The sequence below is a fragment of the Mustela nivalis genome (assembly GCF_964662115.1).
Source record: "Mustela nivalis genome assembly, chromosome: 11".
In the NCBI taxonomy this organism is placed as follows: domain Eukaryota; kingdom Metazoa; phylum Chordata; class Mammalia; order Carnivora; family Mustelidae; genus Mustela; species Mustela nivalis.
The window spans coordinates 66,957,584-66,977,502 of record NC_139030.1 but is presented as its reverse complement, the minus strand read 5'-3'; the positions used below and the strand labels follow the sequence as shown (position 1 = coordinate 66,977,502).

The 19,919-nt window shown below is 37.3% G+C and overlaps 1 long non-coding RNA gene across 3 annotated transcripts in view; it reads left to right on the top strand.

Annotated features, from left to right (window-relative positions):
• Positions 1-19,919, top strand: part of LOC309843937 — a 138,348-nt gene that overhangs the window by 78,727 nt on the left and 39,702 nt on the right. Inside the window, exon 4 of one of the 3 annotated variants that reach the window (XR_014300425.1) lies at positions 10,980-11,097. The exons of the other annotated variants lie outside the window; for them this stretch is intronic. This is a non-coding gene — a long non-coding RNA (uncharacterized lncRNA). Of the gene's footprint in view, positions 1-10,979; positions 11,098-19,919 lie in introns of those variants that run through there. 3 annotated transcript variants of the gene reach the window in all.

Genomic DNA, 19,919 nt, shown 5'->3' with positions numbered 1-19,919 from the left:
GATTTCTGTGCATTGATTTTATATCCTGACACTTTACTGAATTCCTGTACAAGTTCTAGCAGTTTTGGAGTGGAGTCTTTTGGTTTTCCCACATATAGTATCATATCATCTGCGAAGAGTGATAATTTGACTTCTTCTTTGCCGATTTGGATGCCTTTAATTTCCTTTTGTTGTCTGATTGCTGAGGGTAGGACTTCTAGTACTATGTTGAATAGCAGTGGTGATAATGGACATCCCTGCCATGTTCCTGACCTTAGTGGAAAAGCTTTCAGTTTTTCTCCATTGAGAATGATATTTGCGGTGGGTTTTTCGTAGATGGCTTTGATGATATTGAGGTATGTGCCCTACACTTTGAAGAGTTTTGATCAGGAAGGGATGCTGTACTGAGGGTTGCTGGGGGGGGCGGTTGGGAGAAGGGGGGTGGGGTTATGGATATTGGGGAGGGCATGTGGTTTGGTGAGTGCTGTGAAGTGTGTAAACCTGGTGATTCACAGACCTGTACCCCTGGGGATAAAAATATATGTTTATAAAAAATAAAAATTTTTTTTAAAAAAAGAGCATTAATAAAACTGGTGCTGAGATTGCTGTGGGGTTTTAAAATAATTAAATAATTAATTAATTAAACGTCATGGGTAAATAGTTTCAAGCACTTTCAAAAAAAAAAAAAAATAGAATATTTAACCCAGAAATGGACCCTCAACTTTGTGGTCAACTAATCTTGAGCAAAGCAGGGAAAAATATTCAATGGAAAAAAGACAGTCTCTTCAACAAATGGCATTGAGAAAACTGGACAGCCACATGCAGAAGAATGAAACTGGACGATTTTCTTACACAATACACAAAAATAAACTCAAAATGGATGAAAGACCTAAATGTGAGTCAGGGATCCATCAGAATCCTAGAGGATAACACAGGCAGCAACCTCTGTGACCTTGGCCACAGCAACTTCTTGTTAAGCATATCTCCAAAGGCAAGGGAAACAAAGCCAAAAATGAACTACTGGGACTTAATCAGGATACAGAGCTTTTGCACAGCAAAGGAAACAGTTGACAAAACCAAAAAACAACCGACAGAATGGGAGAAGATATTTGCAAATGTCTTATCAGATAAAGGATCAGTATCCAAAATCTGTAAAGAACTTAGCAGGCTCAGCACCCAAAGAGATGGGCAGAAGACATGAACAGACATTTCTCCAAGGAAGACATCCAAATGGCCAACAGATGCATGAAAAAAATGTTCAACATCACTTGGCATCAGTAAAATACAAATCAAAACCATAATGAAATACCACCTCACACTAATCAGAATGGCTAAAACTAACAAGTTAGAAAATGACAGATGTTGGTGAGGATGCAGAGAAAGAGGAACCCTCTTATACTGTGGTGGGGAATGGAAGCTGGTACAGCCACTCTAGAAAATAGTATGGTAATTCCTCAAAAAGTTAAAAATAGAGCTAACATACGACCCAGCAATTGCACTACTGGGTATTTATCCCAAAGATATAAATGTGGTGATCCGAAGGGGCATCTGCACCCCAATATTCATAGCAGCAATGTCCACAAGAACCAAACTATGGAAAGAGTCCAGATGTCCATTGACAGATGAATGGATAAAGAAGATGTGGTATGTATATACAATGGAATACTACCTAGCCATCAAAAAGTGAAATCTTGCCATTTGCAACAACGTGGATGGAACCAGTGGGTATTATGCTAACAAAATAAGTCAATCATAGAAAGACAATTATCATATGTTCTCATTTGTATGTGGAATTTAAGAAACAAAACAGAGGATCATAGGGAAATAGAGGGAAAAATAAAACAAGACAAAATCATAGAGGGAGACAAACCATAAGAAACTCATAATCATAGGAAACAAACAGGGTTGCTGGAGGGGAGGGATGGGGGAATGGGGTAATTGGGTGCTAGACATTAAGGAGGGCATGTGATGTAATGAACACTGGGTATTATATTAGAATGATGAATCACTGAACTCTACCTCTGAAAATCAATAATACATTATATATTAATTAATTGCATTTAAATAAAAAAATAAAATTAAAAAAAAAACTATTAGGGCACGGTTTGGGGGGAGATAGTGGTGAAGATTTTTTTAATTACTGATTCTATTTGTTAAATGGTTATAAGTCTTTTAGTTTTATTTATTTATTTATTACTGAGTTAGCAATATTAAATTTTAGTTTTCCAGGTAACTTTCTAGTTTGTCTTATTCAAATTTTTTAGCAGAAAATTTTTCATAGCCTTCCCTTTGTGATTTGAAAAATCTTTGTTATTATCCTTCCTCTTTTATTTCTAACACTGTAACTTTTATCTTTTATTCTTAATTAATCTTGCCAAAAGATTTATCTATTTTATTATTCTTGGATATGGCAACCCCCATAGAACCTATTCATATGATTAAGAACCTTCTTAGATATGGTGATTCTAAAAGAATCATAAACTTTTTGCCCATTCAGTTTTTAGGAAGTTCACAAACCCAGAGGCCTGGGATGAAGGAGAAGCTAGATAGTGTAAAGTCACAAGGAGTGTGGCAGATCTCCTAACCCACGTTCTCTTGCAGTATGACCTCCCCCATCAAGGGAATGCTCCTTCATGAGGAAACGGAATTTATTTCATGATTCCCTTGAATCTGGGTGAGCTCTGTGACTGCTTTGACCAATAGCATATGGTAGCAGTGTCCCAGTGCCAGTTCCAGGTATAACTCTTAAGTGGCCTACAAGATTGTTTTTTGCCTCATGGAAGCTAGCCACCATGTAAGAAATGTGACTAAATGTGACAACCCTGAGACTGCTATGATACAAAAAGCAAACAACACAAAGAGAGAGAGAAAAAAGTCAACAGGCACCCAGGTGCCAGGCCTGTGAATGGGAAAGCCACTGTGGATGGCCAACCAAGTCAAGCTTTTAGATGTCTTCCAACTCTGGTCCTATCTAACTGTAGTGCATGGGAGTAGGTCTAAGTAAAAGCTACTCACTGGAGCCCATTCAAACTACAGAAACACCTACAATTTGCATGGACATGGATGGAACTGGAGAGGATTATGCTAAGTGAAATAAATCAAGCAGATAAAGACAGTTATCATATGTTTTCACTCATAGGTGGAATATAAGGAATAGTGCAGAGAACTATAGGGAGGGGAGGGAAAACTGAGTGCGAAGAAATCAGAGAGGAAGTCAAACCATGAGAGACTCTAGACTCTGGGAAACAAACTGAGGGTTACAGAAGGGATGGGGGTGGAGGGATGGGGTAACTGGGTGCTGGGTGTTAAGGAGGGTACATATTGTGATGAGCACTGAGTGTTATACACAACTAATGAATCATTGAACACTCCATCAAAAACTAATGATGTACTATATGCTGGCTAATTGAGCATAGTAATAATAATAAAAAAAACTACAGAAATTTGAGCCATAATAATTATTTGTTCTTTTAAGCTCCTAAATTTAGAGTTGTTTGGTTTGTAGCCATAGATACCTAGAACAAGTAACTGTTATGAAAAATCCTCCCCCTCAGCCTTCTTACAATGAAAATTGTCTTTAACAGGATAAATATACATAAGTTAAACAGAGATGCCCAAATCATTAAGAGATTATTGGATGCCAGCTCTGAAATGACACTATTTTCTAAAATACCCAGAATGCCACTGTGTAGCCCACTCAAAGTGGGGTCACGTGGACATTGGGTGATAAATGGGGGGCTGGCTCAAGTCCACTTAACAGTGGGCCCAGTGAGTCTGAAATTACTCCATAGATATTTTCTTGAGTTTCTTTTGTATAGAGGTCAATGATGTATTATTTAAAGTTTGTAAGTCAAATAATAGATGTAAGTATATAATGCTATAAAAATGTATTACTTGAAGGTATAAAGAATATAATAATATAACCAAGATCAAAGAGAAGAGGGGACAGTTACCAATTAGTAGAATGATAGGGATTTCTTCATCATTTGTAGTAGTAAGCAACTATTATTAGAGAACTATATTAAGTTAGTTATATGTTATTAGATTAAAATTAAAAGCTAATACTTGTGTAGTGCTTACCTGGTTCTGCTGTAAGTGGTTTAATCTTCACAGTGATCCTTTGATGTAGGTATTATTACTTATCCTGTTTAATAGATGAGGAAACTGAATCAGACAAAGGTTAAATGTAACTAGGCCAAAGTCACAGAACAAGGATACAAATAGTTACAATGGTAGCCATTACAAGAAACAAAAAACAGACAACAAATTTGGTTGGCAGTCATGGTGTGCAGACTTTACTCTCTTCTTTTCCTGATAATTTGGAGTTGACATCCCAGGCACACAGCACAGAATCTTGTTCATATCTTATGGGAGGGCATGTTTCTGTGTTCATTTTCAGGCTGCCCTGTGTTGTGGGTGGGGAAAGACTTTGGGCTGAGGGGTGGGAGTCCTTATAGCCATTTTGGGAGAGAAGACCGAAGTAGTAGCTCCTTTGATGTGTGAGTCAAAAAAAAAAAAAAAAAAAAAAAAAAAACCAAAAACCAAAAACAAAGAAACAAAAAAAACCAAACCAAAGCTGTAGTAACATTGAATGAGGTTGAGTTTGTGCCCCCACCTTCACTGCTGTTCCATCTACAGAAGAATTTTTCCCCCTTTGCTCTCAGAGTCTGAGAAAGCATTATAGTCACAGAGAAGTAAACTCTTCGCTCCATATCCCTGACATTAAAATAGTAAAAATATACTCAGGTGCTAATCCTGGGGTTGATCTTTTAAATGTCTCTCTAATTGAAGTAAGAAGGATATTAATCCTGGGGAACATGTCATGGGTAACAAAACATTCTTGGCTTTGTAGATCACAAGTGAGTTGGTACCAATTATGGCTCCCCTCCCCCCCACCCAATAGCATTCAATGTAGCGAAAGCCAGAAACTTACCAACTCAATATGCTATTTCAACACATTCAGTTATCCAGTAGACTTAACTTCAAGTTCATTTCTGCATGGATCATTTACAGTGTAAATTTTTGTGTTTGCATGGTGACTGTTTTTTTGTTTGTTTGTTTGTTTTTTCTTTTGCATCGCAGTTACTGGTCACAAAGTGAGTTAATAAATTTTGTCACTTAATTGTTACTATACTTCTCACTCTCTCTCTTTTCTTCCTAAAAGCAATGTCTGTTTTTTGTCATCAGTTGCTGGACTAGATCAGGTCCTTCACTTTGATTTTTTTAACTTTAATTTTTTTAAAGTTCTTTGTGCATACAGCTGCTTTGGCAAGTCAGAAATCAAACTGACAGCCCATTGGAAAGACATACACTGTCATAAGTCTAAAGAGGCACAGAGTAGCGGTTCCCAAGCTCCAGGGCAAGGCTTACCTCTCAGTCTTCTTTGGCTGGCTAGGTTCTTGGTTGTTGCAGGGTGCCAATACTAGACAGCAGAGGCCCAAAGTAACTAATACAAGGCTCAGTGAGGTAATTAAGACTGAAAGAATGTTTGCTTATCCCACAGACTTCTCTGCAATAGGCAACCAAATTCAATATATCCTGAGAGAACCCGGGCATGACACTTTCTGCTCTCTCCCAGTTGATTTCTCAAACTTTCATTATTATTATTTTATTTTTGCTATAAGCCACTCTGGATTAGTGATCTGAAGAGTGGCATGGAAGTCATTTTTCTTCTTGAAATATCAGATTATAAATTCCCTGATTTTCAAAACGGCTGTTAGCTGGGGTCTTTTTATCTTTTAGGTAAAAATAATACCGTATTATTGTAGATAAAGTATTTATTCCATTCCTAGAATCAAATCAGAAACCTACATATGGAATTACTCGTCCATTTTCTTGCTGTTTAACCCATTGGACAGTGGTCTAGATGTCCAGTGGTCTAGAATCTAGTTGTGGATTCCTTCAGTAAATGGCTGTTGGGCCTTTACTATTAGCCAAACACTGAAGATGGCACCATGAACCAAATCAGTATTGTTCCTCCTTTCATGTAATTTATAATCTAGCAGGAAGCAGATATGCTGAACATATGTAGTTGGAGTAAAATACCCTTGGATTTGATGATGATTTTACCTGCAGCATCAGCATCTATCTTTTCAGAATGTGCTTAGTCAAAGTGCTAACAGCACAGCTGGAGGCCATGACAGTCTGGTCTCACTGTGATCAGATTGCTGTGATTGCTGGACTTTGAACAAAGGGTAGTAAGAAGAGACTGGCCCACAGGCACTCAGGTCTCTACATTTTCTCCTGGCCATTTTAATGAGTTAATGTACTTCCCCTCATGTTCTGCTTTTGCCTTTTGGATTTGTTCATTGGTAGTAGGAAAATTAAAATTAGAATTTATTAATAAAAACACATAAATGCAGTTTCTAGCAAGCAATATATAAATACAAGGATATTTACCTCTAGTTATTCTTAGTGCATTTAGGATAGACTGAGCCAGATTTTGAGGAGGTAGGATCTTTCATTAGTCAAGTTTTCTTTCTGAAATTTTCCCACTCATGGCCTCTTTTCTTTCACTCTGCAAATATTTTTGAGTCCTTGCTATGCCCCAGGGAAACAATGAATAAACCAGGGTGCAAACACAAGGGCCTCCATTTCATTCTTGAAGAGATCTATTATGAGTGAAGAATCCAGGCTTTGGGAGGCAGACAGCAGGTCTTGAATTTTGGCTATGTCACTTATTAATTGTGAGGCCTTGAGGAAGTTGAGAGATGTGTTTGACTTCAGACTCTGTAAACAAAATAGTCAATAATTATAGTACTTGTGACATAAGCATTTATGGGGATTAAATGAGATAATGCAGGTAAAGCATTTAGCTAAGTGTCTGGCACATGGTATTGCTCAATAAATGGTAAACCACCCTCAGAGATCAGGCATGTGCATTAGCAGCTATGACACAAGCTAGAGAGCAGTAAGCCGAGAAGAGCTAGAGGAAGAAAGCTGCATGAATTTAGAGGAAGGAATCTCTGGGAAGATGATTGGGAGCCACTTAAAGGGGAGGTGCCATTTGACCTGAGTTTTCTCAGCTTTGACTTGAAACTTGGCTTCTTTTTCTGTTTTAGTTAACCATCAGTTAGCGCCAGTACTCTCTTTTCAGAGGTAGACTCCATCTTGATGAGGGCTGGTAGCTTTCCTTTATCCCCTGAAAGCACCACTGATCCAAGCAGTCAACTCCTTGAAAGCAGGCTCGATCACTTAGCAGAGATGAGAATGAGATAGGGCAGTCTATCCCTACTGCTAGAAAAATGTCACATATTCTTAACATAGATTGCTGTGCTGATAGGAGATCAAAAATCCTGTAATTTAGAAGAGGCTTGTGACATTGAACAGACATTTTTGTTTCCCAGATGTTAATTCACTGATATTTAAAAAGAGACGTTGGGTTATGCAATAAATGGGGGAGATCATATGGCAAGGGCTAGATGGGCTATAGGACATACACACTCAGCACAGTGCTTTGAACAGAGGGGACACTCAAAAGCATCATTTAAACATTTATAATCACAGCTCCTGTAATTTTTATTCTACTAGTTTGCTATTGCTTCCTTTGGAGGGCTGATAGGACTGGTAATCCTTGGTAATCCCCCTACTTCAAGGTCTGTGCCCTTAATGACATGCACAATGCCTCTTTGCCACATATTCATGGGTTCTGCGTGATTAGGGAGTAGATATCTTTTGGGGGGGGAGACATTATTCTGCCTTTCGCACTCATCTTTACACATTCAGGAAAGCATGTTATGAACACATCTTTTAATTTTTTATCTTGGAGTTCCCATTCTCTTCTTGATTTTCTATCCCCAACACACCCAATATTTCCATGGAAGTTTGTTACCATGCGACAATCTTCAAAACATCCTCTGTCTTCATGTATGAATACCTTTCCTTCTCTATTTCAATTTTTTCTCTCTTCTCCCTTCAAACCAATGATTTTTGCATGTACCCAGTCTGTTACTACAGCTATCATTCTCCAATCTGTTACATTTAGCTTTTGTCCCTACTTTTCTGTGAATTTTCTCTTTTTATCAGTGTACAGTTTCTGCATCCTGGGTTCTTAGAATTGTTATTTTAAGACTTTAGAGAACTGGATTAAGAGAAAGAAGAGAATGCAATAATTTGAGAAACTTTATGCTTTCTAGCAGTATATTTTCTTATTTTATTTTCATTATAATTTTTATTAGATTTTAAATTACAAAATTAGTGCATACTCATTCTAACAATTGATGTAATATTAAGTGAAAAATAACAGCTACTTCCCCAGCTAATTGCATACCTAGTTAAGGAAAGTTCACAATTTATGTATCCTGTGTAACTTTTTATTCCTTTCTCTATGCTCATATAATGATATGCAAATACACAAAGCCTTTTCATTTTCATTTGCTATCGAGGGTTGAATGGTTACCTCCAAAATTCTTATGTTGAAGTCCTAACCTCAATAACTCAGAATGTGACCTATTTGGAAATAGAGTCATTGCAGATGTAATTAGTTAAGAGGAGATCAGTAGGGTGGTGTCTAATAGGCTGGTGTCTTTATAAAAAGCAGAAATTGGGGCACAGAGACATGTACACAGGGAGAATGCTGTATGAAGAGGAAGGCAGAGATTAGGATGATGCTTTAATAAGCCAAGAAATACCAAAGATGGCAGCAAATACCCAGAAGCTAGGCAAGAGTTATGGAACAGATTCTCTCACAGCTCTCAGAAGGCATCAAACCTGCCACCACCAGTCTCTAGAACTAGGAGACAATAAATTTCTGTTGTTTAAGTCACTCAGTTTGTGATATTTTGTTACAAGAACCCTAGTGGACTAATACATCTGCTTGACAAATGTAGGATCATATTGTACAAATTATCTTATGACATGCATTTTCTGCTTAACATGTCAAGAACATCTCTCTAGGTAGTGTATTTTAGACAAGAGTATTTTCATGCTGTGGACAGCATGTGGAGTGTAAAACTGGAGCTGCTCAAGGCCCCTTTCTTCCAGTCAGGACTGGGTCTGGGAAATGGTAGAAGTCACATAATAGCCTCAGTTATAAGGAATGGACCAACGTGGCTGCTGGCATGGCCGGCAGGAACTCAGAGTAGCCCCTTAGAGTTTTGTGCATGCAGTCTCTTCATGCACGAGCACAGAACAGAATTTATCACTTAATGAGGAAAAACAAAACAAAAACCTTTACACAGCATGTGTATGTGTTATAACAGAACATAAGCACTGGCTGAGCTGGTAGGTCCCTATTATATTTTTAAGGAAAAACAAAATCAAACAAATAACTAAACACATGTGAAGACTTTAGTAGCTTTGATATTCTAGGAATTCCCCTGACTTTTGACTACTTCAAGTAAACCCAGCCCATGATGGTGAGAATGCAATGGCCAGAAGGAGAAGGTGCAATAAACAGTCTCTTCAGCAGAGAGATTTGTGACTTGGGGGTACTAAAACCTGATCCAAGTGGCTGAGGCATTTATACTTATGAATATTTTCAGGGTAGATGTGAGTGTGCAGGGATTAGAGATGGGGGCTATGGTGTACTCCCAGGGGCAGTGGTAATATCTGTGTATAGTTTCTACTAACCATAATTTCCATGGTGTCTAAATAATGGTCAAATTTTGAATGAAATCTAAGCCACAGTATGTAGAACACTATATACTGTGCATTTATATGCATTCTAGGTCCAGCCTCCCAGAACTTTTAAGGGTTCATACAACAAGTTACATGCCAGGAATTCTCTACATATTCACGCCATTCTTGGAGTGATTTATCCGTGGAATGAAGCAGCAATGGAAAACTAGGCAGATACTGCTTCCTTTTAAGGTCACTGGTGCAAAGCACAGTACACTGTGTGTGAAGATTGAAATAGGAAGGTTTATTTAGGGAGGAAACATTATGGTTATTTTTCTAGTCTATCAGGTAATGTTTTGTTTTGCCCCAAAATGGTAGGAATTTGGTTCTATTGAATTATCAGCAAAATAGGAGTATATCTAAGAATATTCTCAATGTGAGTTACATTCTTAAGTTTACTCTTCAATTATTTAGACATTTATGCTGACTCTACATCCTTTCCAGCTTTAAGTTTATCTTTTAGATTTTCCTTATTCTGAGTATAGCTTTAGACCATAATAATCACTTCCTGAATAGAACAGGCCCGTTACTGGTCAATATTTTGTTTAATATATTTAAGAATCTCTTCTAAATAGTAGTATGTATCTCCTGTGATGATATATACTTGGCTACATGACCAGAATAAAATGAAATTAGGTGATTATATTTAATTATATCAAGCTATAGGTTCAAAATAAAACGGAAGGTGATAATTTTATTTCTCTTTTTTATTTCTTCAGGGTATTGTATGTAGGAGATAGTTTATTAAATGCAGGCATTTAAAATAAAAATGTAAACAAATATAAATATAAAAATATACACATATATATAGTTTTCTGTAGGGAAAGGGAGAAGGGTGATTGCCTCAAGAGGAGAACAGTGCCAAGAGGTTAAGGGAACATGAATGTGTCTGTGCCTGAGCCAAACTCCATCTTTTTCTGGTCTAAAGGTTTTCAAAACCTAGGTTTATATTAATTTTCTTTCATCAGTGACTTATAACAATGGGAAACGAGGTAAGGAATAATTTGTTCAGTGTTAGAGTAATCTTTATTTTGTTTCCAAAATTATATAACTGTATAATTTTTATTTCTTAGCTCACTTAACCCATGGAGATTTTATTTCATGAACAGCTTTAAGGAAATTTTAAGAAAGGTTTTAGAGTAAATACAGCATCCAAATAAATAAGAGCTTTCCCTTCTTATATCCATGTGTGTTAGTTAATATAGGCTAATGGCTGTAACAAATAGCCCCAGTGTTTAAATGATTTAATATAGTAGAGGCTCATATTTCTTTTGTTTCATAGTCAGTGTAGGTCAACATAAGGCTTTGCTCCACATCATCACTTGGGGACCCAGGCTCATTCCCTTATATGGTTCTACTATCTTGTTCTTTTCTTCTTTCAGTTGTACATATGGCAAAGTGAGAGAACATGGAGGAGGCGCATCTCTATCTCTAACTACATTGCCTCAGAGGTGATGAGTATCACTTTTACTTATATTTCATTGGCTAGAACTCAGTTCATTGATTCTGTCTAACCACAAAGGTGGCTGGAAAATTTAGTCTGGCAGTGGGGTCAAAATAAGAGATCTCTGTGCCACAATGTGCAATAATTTTCAAATGAATGTGAAGAAATAAAATGGATTTAATGCTGAAAACAATATAAAATATATTTAATATTTGGATTCTTAGAGTTCTTATTGTTATGAACACCAAGTCTGTTTATACCATAGATTCTTTCATTTATTTATTCAACAGATATTTATGGAATGCCCACTGTGTGCCATTTTGCTAGTTACTGGTTTACAGTGGTGAGCCAGATAACCATAGTTCCTGCATTCATCAAGTTAACAGTTCAGTGGTAAAGACATACTAATTAATCATGATGTATTAGTGGATGATTGCCATTTCCTAAGGGCATGGGGTATTGTTTTTTTCAGAGTTGGGTTTTAGCAAATTTCATCATTTTATACTCTTTTTATGTGTTTATACCCTTTTACCTGTTTTTTTTTTTTTAAGATTTTATTTATTTATTTGACAGAGATTGCAAGTAGGCAGAGAGGCAGGCAGAGAGAGAGAAGGGGAAACATACTCCCTGCTGAGCAGAGAGCCCGATGTGGGGCTTGACCCCATGACCCTGGGATCATGACCCGAGCTGAAGGCAGAGGCTTTAACCCACTGAGCCACCCAGGCACCCACCTTTTACATGTTTTTAAATGAAAGTTCTTTTATTCCATTCCTTTTATACTCCTACCAGGAAGATGTAAAAAAATGTTCCTAGCTAGCAATTTGGGTCTCTCCTCTTACAAAAGTACCTTCATGGTGAATAACTTACACCACTAGGGAAGCCTAATAGATCTTCTGGCAGAGACATGGTGAGAATAAAGCCATCTGGGAATGGACAGGTTGGCCTCTCACACAGACAGCTCTTATAAACCTCATGTGGCTGGATCTTCCCTGGATACACCTAGCCACAAACTCTTTAGGTTAGATCTTCTCAGGGAATGCCCCAGCATGAGAAGGGATTCAAGGGCATTTTTTTCCCCACAGCCTGTAACTGTGGTATATGATTTTATTGTCAGCACATGAAAGACTATATATCAGGCCAGTTACATACACAAGTTTGGGAGTATCCTAGTGATTCAAGTTATCTGGTGACTTTGGTTTTTGGAGACACACAGCTATGAGAAGACATCCCTATGGAATTATGTCATAAGGAAAAGATCGCCATTTCTCATAGACTCTGGCTCCGTGGAGCTGGGAATGGAAGGTGAGGGTGGAGACAACTGTCATCTTGAGTTCAAAATTAATCCAAGACCTACAGGTCTCATTTGATGCTACTTGATCTCCCTAGAGGTCTTAGCAGCCTTGGGGGCAAAACTGAAATCTATGGAGATTGCTAGAGGATCTTCTCCCCAAGACTGGTGAAAATCTATAGAATCCTTTAAGGTAGAAAATAATTCCAAGGGACTTTGGTGTCTTCTCTCTCTCTCTCTCTCTCTCTCTCTCTCTCTCTCTCCCTTCCTCCCTGTACAATTGTAACCACCTTGAAATTTAAAAATCTTGACTATTTCTTGAATATTAAGAATTCAGTAACCCCAAATTTAGCTGATGTTCATAGCTAACACCGAGTTTAAGCAAAATAACCAAACCTTAAGGGGAATAAAGGCCTCTGCACAAATGACCTCAGAGTGGTTGCTGATTCCCCTTTTTTCCAGAAGAGAAACCAGAAGTGATTGAAACTATTATCAAACTATTAACATTTCATCATGATCTTTGTCTTCCCTGACATGGGAAATATCATTTATGAAAAGATACCGGTCTCTAAGAAATGAATAGACTGTGAAATATTAAAGGTGGTAAGACTATGTCTGATATTAATGTATCTTTTTGAGATGATGTATCTTTTTGAGATACATCTCATCGCAAGAGAAATAATTTCTTTCTGTTGCTTCTAGAGCTGCAGCTCACTTTTATAATACTTATGGATACATATACATACACACACACTATATTTATTTAAGTGGTGGAAATTGAAAACTCAGTACCTGGGGTATTTGAAAGATGTTTCTAGTGAAAAATTTAAATGCCTTAGATATTTCTTAGGTATTTTAGGGAAAATCAATCACGTGATAAAGTGTTTCATACTGTAATAGTATAATGGTTGTCAACTTGAAACTACTTCTGTCAGAAATTAAATGATAAAACTTTTCCATTGGAATTTTTCTGTTGCCACAAGGGATTTTCCATTTTCTATTTGTGAAGAGAGCTCTTTTTGAAATCTAAAGATAAATTCAGAGTAAAGCCCTTCTGAGAGTGAACAGACTAAATGCTATTTGGGATAAATATAGTTGTTAAAACTTGTATGAACTCTTATTCAAACATTAAATATTAAAACGTATATTTGCCCAATAATTCTGGACTCCTGAAATTGTGAGTTTTACCTAGACAGTATAGACCATCATCGTCATCAACTGGCCAATAAAAGAGAAAAAAATAAAGGAGGGCTTGTTATTTTTTGTGTTCTTAATGTTTTCTTTAGGAAAATTGACTCCTCTTTGGCTTCTTGAATGGTTTCTCATTTTTGGAGGCACTCATATTATTTTAAGCTTATTTACAATTTTTTTTTACTTAGATAACTTTTAGGAGGTTTTTTGTTTTAATTATTCTTATTAGACGAGTATTTTCTGTGCCTCTTTAGAAGATAATTCATAGAGAAAGAATTCTGATATATTCTGTGTATTCTATGTATTCTATGTGTATTCCTATGTATTCTATGTAGTGTATGTATATGTGTGTGTATTTCTTGTGTCGGTAATTTTCAGGGGTTAAAACCTAGAAGTGGAAAATTTAACTTTTATTTATTAATGTTTAATATGTGCCAGGTAGATAACTAAATCTTCTGAATTATTATTAACTTTTCTATGTAAGTTAAAAGTGTTTATCAAAGATTATAGAACTTTACGCCTCTTTGTTCTCTCTCCCCAGTCTCATCCTAACCCCCCTTGGATTTTCCATTTACTCTTTCTTTTCTTTCAATTTTCCCACTTTTATAAGGCTTTTAAAGTCCCATTTATTTATAGTCCACACCCTTGCAGCACAACAAAATTGTTACTCATATATGTCCCTTCCCACTATAGAACTTTTCTTGTTATAAAGGGAGAAGTTGGATCCGTTTCTTTTATAAACTCAAGATGGTGGGGGGTTTTTTTGTTTGTTTGTTTGTTTGTTTGTTTTTTGGTGCATTCTTTACCCAGGGTGTGTTTTCCCTAGAATTCTGCTTTGTGGCTGCTTGGCCCACCACAATGCTCACTTATGCTGCCTCCACACATCTCTGAGCAACTAAAGCCTTTTAGCAGTGTTGAAACAGACTAAGACCTTTTACTTCTGTACTGCAGGGGTGAGTTCCAGGGAGAGGAAGTGTTTCCCAGAGCATATTTGAGTCTGCATTTCATTTCCTTTAGAGTGATGTCAGCAAACAATACCAAGTGTGAAAAAGACATTTTGGGTCGTCTTTACAGGGCCCTTGGATGCACTTACTGTTTTAGAGGTCTGAGCTTAACTATTGTTAAAATCTTTTGATTAGCACACAGAGGCCATGCCACGTTAGGCCTGCCCTAGTGCTGGTCTATAAAGAGCTGACCGAGAGCTTGAAATGCTCCCTCTGTGACTCCTGTGGTATGCTTTAACACTTCAGCTTTCATGCTTCACATGCACACTGTTCTCGGTAAGTTTTCAGGACTTCCCATACAGTGCATTATAGTTTGCATTTTAATTATGATCACTACCTTTTTTGACCACTTAGGTTATTTTTGATCCTCTTAATCCTGCAAGGTGGATAGTACATAACATGGAGAGGTTGTATTGTCTAGTGGTAAGGGTATAGGGAGATAAATGATTTGGCCACTAGCCAACTCTGTACTTTTTGGTAATTACAAACCCCTTCTAGATCTTAGTTGCCTCACTTGCAAAACGAGTACAATAGCAATACTTAGAGGATGGTTGTGAAATACAGATGAGAGAATATATATATGAATGTCTGGTGAGTAATTTAATAAATATTAGTTATCCTTCTCATCATCCAAGATTATAGAATTTGAAAGCAGAGCACCTGGGATTCAAAACTAGACTTAATTTTAAAGTTTATGAATAATTATGTTTTAAAACAAAGATAACAGATAATTAGGGCTCACATTTATATTGAGTTCTAAAAATACTTGTTGGGTACTGTTCTAAGCACTTACATATTAACTGCCTCTCCCCCCCCCCCCCTGCCCCGTGTACAAGTCATCCTTTATTGGGTGTTAATTCTCAATTAGGATATGAAAGGATTCAAGGGCGCCAGGAAAAGGTCATGGTCAGAAACACAGAATGTGCCTCCAAAGTGGACCCACTTCAGTGGTACTTGTGTAGCCCCTCATGTCTGAGTTCCCTATAACTAGCTGTAGCTGCTAGCACCATAGAAGTCCCAGCAATGTCCCCTTTCTTCACATTGACATAATTGTTGTAACACAGGTAGTAACCTCTCTGAAACAGTTCAGCAGTGCCTTTAGGGGTGAAATCCTGCATTGGTATCCATCTTGGCAACTCTCCTACTTTGACATCCAGGAGCTGCTTCTTTTGCCTGGTAAGGATGATGCCATCTTGGAACCCTGAGTGTCCCATATTAACTTCTCTTATAGTCGTGTCAATCCTACCCGTGCTATTATTACCATCTTCCATATTTGAAGATAGAGAAACTGAGGGCCAGAGAGGTTAAGATGCCTGGTGATAATAGTGAACCCACTGTCTGTGGGTTCTTAGTCTCTATGAAGGGCTATCACTTACTGTGTACCCCTTCTCTGAAAGTTCTTCCCATTCTGTGTTCTGACTCTTTATTTTTTGGAAGCTTCTCCTAAGTATTTTTGGCTTCAATCCAGTATAGTGAAGGTTCCAGTGTGAGAATCTAAGCCAAATAAGCAAAGCTGGTGGGGAGGGTGTGCCAGGGTCTTCTCATTAAACAGAAAGAATTCATCCTCCTCTTGAAAGGAATGTTGGGGAATTCATGGAAAATTCATGGAGCAAACATGGTTTGCTCCAAAGTTGATGACCATCAGGGAAGGACAATTTTGAGTACAGTTGTACAAGGGTCAGGTAACCAGAGTACTCTCTGACCTAGTTTCAGAGGTAATGCCTAATTGGGAAGTAGGAGCCATAAAAAACAATAATTATCATTTATTATGGTTCCATATTAATTATTTATGACAGTTATTTTAAGTAGGTATTATGTTTAAGTAGGTATTATGTTTATGATGAGAAGTCTGAAGCACAGAGAAAATATGTGCTTGTTACCATCGCAGAGCTAGTAATAATGAAGTGAAGGTGTAAACCTCACCACATTCACTCTAGGGCTCATTCCACTTCTCTGGATGTGATCTCGGTCCAGTGAAGCTACACAGACCATGGCAGCTGGCCCTGCAGCAGCCACATGTCGAAGGGATGCTGCTTTTTTAAGCAGCAGCCCAGGGAATTTTCTGAAGAGCCAGGACTTGACCTGGAAGTGGGGAAGTTTTGCACACTCTGAGGTTTTATTGGTGAGAGGAGAAACTGGATAGATAGAGTAATTTCATTATTCCTCTTCTGTCCCAAAGAAGAAATGATGGAGTCAGAATCTCTGAGTGGAGGGGTCACACACTTGTTTCTCTGAGTGGCTGAGGAGGCCATGGCATCAGTAAATGAAGCACTCTGGGGAATGCATTTTCTGTAATCTGTTCTAATTTGAGTGAGTACAATTTTCTGAGGGTAGAAAAGCCATAACAGAATTTCTGCTATCCTTTGTAAGTGGTAAATGGTAATAATTCCGTCATGGGCTGGAAGAGCATGTTCTTTTCTCAGGACTTCATTCTGACTGAATGAGGGCACTACTTAATTATTAAGATAATGTCAGACCAATAAGTCAGCCAGCCCTAGCATGGCCATTAATAATTCTATCAGAAAAACTTGAAATCATTTGCTCTTTGTGATTTCACATCAAATAAACCTTTACCCACCAGGTGTTTTAAATAATACAGTTTAGCTCCAGGACCTACATACAATGTTTTCTTTATGCTAAATTAGTTTGCTTAAGAAAGATCTCCAAGACAGGTAAAGCGAAAAGCATTGCTGCTAAGAATCAAGCTAACACAACATTTAAAACCCAATAAAAGTGTATTTGGCTAAGAGAGTGAATGGGATCTCATTATTCTAGTGAAAGTTCACATTTTATTTCATTTAGCTTCATCTTTGTGTGAGTCATAAATAAGAAGTGCCAGGTAATAAATACACTGTACAAAATACATTTTAATAATCCTAAAGGGTTTCATTACTCTGGCTATAATCTGGAAATGTAAATTATGGCTGATACAATAGCCTTCATTTATTTATTTATTTATTTATTTATTTTTTGCTGCTGTAAATGCTATAGGATTATGCTGTTTATGGAATAAATTAATTTGGTGTGGTCAAATGGAATTTCCTTGCTTTTAAGTATCCAGAAGATAATATAGAAATCTTCAAGAAATATATCATGATATATAATATTGTATGGTTTTTAATTTTTCTTGAAAATGAAAACCATCCCTATTTCAAGGTAATAAATTAGAAAGTTACCCAAGAGAAACCAAACAGCTGTTTTCAATAATGCAGGTAGATTCCAGTCATGGGAAAATCTCTGTGACTGCCCAAGATGTTGGAAAAGTCTTGTGCATGGAACAAGCCTTGGGACTAGCAGAAAAATCCCATATATAATCTGGGCCCAATCCATTTTTTTGTTTTGTTTTGTTTTCTGTTCTCAGTATTTACCTTCCATTTCAGTGAGTCTAGAATTTCATATGGTTAGTGCTCCAGGAATAAACTATACTCCCATGTATTTTTATTAATACCTTACTGTAGATTTGGAATGCTCTTTCTAAAACTCCATGTAGCCATACCCACCTTCAAGTCCTAGATCAGAGGTCACCTTTTCCAAGCATCATTTTACCTCAATGATTGGCCCCTTCTTTGAAAGTTCTTCCTAAATGGTTTGTTTACATTCACATGTAACAGATACTATGTAAATCTTTTACTCCTACCTCACACAATTCTTATCTTTCAGACTGTAATTTCTCTGAGGACAAGGATTTGTCTTAAACTTTTATGTGTTTCCCAAATTGCTCAGTACAGTGCTTTATATGCATCTGGGATTCAATGAATATTTGAGTAATTGAACACTGAATAAAATGGACAGGCTTCTAACAAACTGGTTTAGTCTAGCAGATCATTTGTTTACACCTGAGCATCTTCTGGTTTTGCTACTGTAAATGTCCTAGGATTATGCCAGCTATTAATGGACTAAATTGATATGGGAAATAGGTTGCTGTGCTTTTGAGAGAATATCATATAGTATTCTTGGAATTGCTTACTAATGGCTGTGCCTTATATTTTCAGTGTATATTTCACTCCTTTTCTAAAAGGATTATATATGTGTGTTTGTGGATGGCTTTTTTTAAATGCCCAGGGAAGATTAGTAACTTTTATTATTCCTTATCTCATTCCACAGTATTCTGCTTCAACCTGAGAGGACTAGAGCCTAGTTTTGCCTCTCCATTGGAAAAGGGTGGAGATTGTTATAAATACAAAGCTATATCCATGCATCATGGTAGTCAGTGCTTTTTCCAGTGATGCTCTTCTTTTCTGTTAGAATGCTATTCATGATCCATCTTGATCCAAGTCCACCATTTTATTTATGAAACAGCTCAACAGTTACTTCTGCCTAAGTGCCTTGCCTGACCAATTCCAATTCAGTCTGATTACCCACGTACACAAAGCTCCTTCAGGATTTATGTATATCATGTATACTATATTATTTCAACAGTAATAAATCTATTTATTCATTCAACAAATATTTACTGCATTAAAAATCCTCTGCTAGGTAATGTGAAGTTGCAAAGATGCCTCAGACACATCATATCCTCAAGAAATGCACAGCTTAGGAGAAATTACAAACACCTAGTAGTAGTTAGCTTCCCACCCTTGTATCTGGTGGGTGCTTTTCCCTGCTGCTTTTCCCCATCTCTCTTCTCATGAAGCACCACTGATCCCACCCACTACTTAATGCTAAATTTGCCAAAGGCCATTATTATGAGAGTCGGTTTTACTGCACTCATCTATTACTGGCATCCATCCTCCTTCTAATTCAATGAAGGATTTGTAAATAACGGAATTTTTGGTTATCATAATTATTTTATGTGTGAATGTTTTATCTCTTATTTGCATTTTGACTCCCTCAGGGAGTGAACCACATTTTCTGATTCTTTGGTTGCCCCATTTTCTTCTTTCCTGGCACCTGTCATGGTGCACTCCACAGAGTAGGCTGTGTGGAAGGAGAAGCGAAGCTTCTGGCTTCACCATGCAGGGCCATGATGCTCAGCACCACTCTGGCAGGTGTAGGAGCAGCTGCGACTAAGTGGTATTTCTGCCATTGACTTAGTAACTGGGGCTGAGTTTCCCCGGAATGGGGTTTGCTTTGGACTTAGAGTGTTGGAAGCAGAAGCTTCTTCTGGCATCAGAGTGTGGAACAAGGCTTGAGTGGGAAGTGACACTTTGCATCTCTTGGAATTATTAGGGAAGAACTGGAAACTAAGGGAAGTGAGATGACATATTCATCTCTGTCCCTAAGATGTCATCCAATATTAGCCATGGCTAATATTTATTAAGATAATTTGACCCTTCCAGATCCAAAAAGAAAGCACTGTGACAAATCTTATTCATTAATTTCAGTGGTACATGCTGACATGTGACATGCAAATAGTCCCAACATCACTGTCAGAATTTATTTCCATATGTTATAT